The sequence below is a fragment of the Saimiri boliviensis genome, chromosome 7 (assembly GCF_048565385.1).
Source record: "Saimiri boliviensis isolate mSaiBol1 chromosome 7, mSaiBol1.pri, whole genome shotgun sequence".
Classification (NCBI taxonomy): Eukaryota; Metazoa; Chordata; class Mammalia; order Primates; family Cebidae; genus Saimiri; species Saimiri boliviensis.
In genome coordinates, this window is record NC_133455.1 from 86,874,401 (window position 1) to 86,876,833 (window position 2,433).

A 2,433-nucleotide genomic window follows, 5' to 3' on the forward strand; every position below is an offset into this window, starting at 1 on the left:
GGCACGTGCCTGTAATCCCAGCTACTCAGGAGGCTGAGGCAGGAGAATTGCCTGACCAGGAGGCGGAGGTTGCGGTGAGCCGAGATCGCGCCATTGCACTCCAGCCTGGGTAACAAGAGCCAAACTCCGTCTCAAAAAAAAAAAAAAAAAAAAAAAAATTAGCTAGGCATAGTGGCATGTGACTGTAGTCTTACCAACTTGGGAGGCTGAGATAGGAGGGACTCTTGAGCCCAGGAGTTCAAGGCTGCAGTGAGCCGTGATCTCACTACTACACTCCAGGCTGAATGACAGAGATAGATCCAGTCTCACAAACAAACAATTCTATGTACATTATTTTGAGTTGGAATAATCAATCCATGTAATGTGGGGGTTTTTTTTGTTTTGTTTTTTTGAGGCAGGGTCTCACTGTCACCCAGGCTGGCGTGCAGTGGCACAATCACGGCTCACTGTAGCCTTGACCTCCTGGGCTCAAGTGATCCTTTTGTCTCAGCCTCCTGAGTAGCTAGGACTACAGGAACACACCAACATGCCCAGCTAATTTTTGTATTTTCTGTAGAGATGGAGTTTTGCCATGTTGCCCAAGCTGGTCTCAAATATCTGGGCTTGAGCAATCCACCAATGTTGACCCCCCAAAGTGCAGGGATTACAGGCATTAGTCACCATACCCAGCTGATTTTTTAAATAAATAAAAAAATTGGTATTTACTAATTTATTTACCCTTTTGGTGATATTCGTTTCTCAGTGTAATTCCAGCTTTCCATTATGTATTCTTTTCTTTCTGCCTAAATAATTTTTTTTTCTTTTGCTTCTTCCAAAAAGGTTTATTTCCCCGTGGTCCAAGGCTGAGAGAAGGCTCCAGGGTAGTTAAAATGTTGTGTAGTGGCTGAAGGGAGAGGCTAGGCAGAACCCATGTTACTTGGAGGGGGCCCTTCAAGAAATTGCTGGGCTCAGTAAGCTTCTAGTCCTGCTTGAGGGTAAGCCTTTCGAAGTGATCCTTGCCCAGCTTTGGGGCCAGCCAGCCTGTGGGTGTTAGTCAGGTGGTCACCGTCTTCTTGATGAGTTTCACTTCCTCGTCTAGGAAGTGACTCTCCAGGAAGTCACAGAGATGGGGCTCTGTATGGGCAGAACCCAGGCCATGAAGATCCAAAAGGGCCTGGTTCTGATGTTTCCCCTGGGCCATGGTGGCTTTCATGGCATCTATGGTTTTATCTCCCTCATCTTGAGCCAGCTTCTGGGTGTCCTGGAAATGAGCGTGCCACCACACAGCTTTTGCATCTTCAAGAGATGCTGGTGCCCTCATGCTTCCCCATGGCCAATTCACAGAGGAAGTAGCTCACGCCTTCCAGAACTCCATCATTGCGGTTGAAATAGAAGCAGAGAGAGGGGGCCAGGTGCGGTGGCTCATGCTTGTAATCCCAGCACTTTGGGAGGCCAAGGCAGGTGAATCACAAGATCAGGAGATCAAGAACATCCTGGCTAACACAGTGAAACCCTATCTCCACTAAAAAATGCAAAAAATAGCCAGGTGTGGTGGCACACACCTGTAGTCCTAGCTGCTTGGAAGGCTGAGGCAGGAGAATTGCTTGAACTCGAGAGGCAGAGGTTGCAGTGAGCCGAGGCAACAAAGTGAGACTCCATCTCAAAAAAAAAAAAAAAAAGCCCAGAGAGAGGTAGGTGTAGAAGTCCTGCAGGTGCAAATTGACCAGACGGTTGACAGCTGCCACCATCTTGGTGAAATAATTCTGACTAATCTGAATCTGGGAGCTCATGGCTGGTCAGCAAAAAGGAACTAACCACAAAAACGGTATTAGAGATGGCCTGGAAGATGGTCCCAAAGGTTGCAAGTGGAGAGGAGCTCAGAAGGCGGTCAGAGGCTGGAAGTGAGGGAGTCCTTTGAGCTGTTCCCTTCAAACATTGTTGCAAGAGACAGATCCATGCGACCAGAACCCAAATGAGCTGCCAAATAATTTCTTTTAACATATCTTACAGTACAGGTCTGTTGGTGATTAATTTTTTTCTGGTTTTGTAGGTCTGAAAAAAATCCTTATTTTACCTATTTCTGCAAAATATTGTCACTGTTATAGAATTCTAGGTTGACAGATTTTTTTAAAAAAAATCTTTTATTTTTTTGAGACAGGGTGTCCTGCTATTACCCAGGCTGGAGTGCAGTGGTACAATCATGGTTCATTACATTCTCAACCTCCTGGGCTAAGAAGATCCTCTGATTCTCTTGCTTCAGCCTTCTGAGTAGCCAAGACTATAGGCACATGCTACCATGCCCAGTTAATTTTAAAAAAAAATTTGTTTGTAGAAAAATTAGCTGGGCATGGTGGCACGTGCCTGTAATCCCAGCTACTTGGGAGGTTGAGGCAGGAGAATTGCCTGAACCCAGGAGGCGGAGGTTGCGGTGAACCGAGATAGTGCCATTGCACT

At 46.3% G+C, this 2,433-nt stretch overlaps 1 pseudogene; it reads right to left on the bottom strand.

The window, feature by feature from the left end:
* Nucleotides 1-958: 958 nt before the first annotated feature.
* Nucleotides 959-1,769, bottom strand: LOC101028163 (ferritin light chain-like; annotated as a pseudogene).
* Nucleotides 1,770-2,433: the final 664 nt, after the last annotated feature.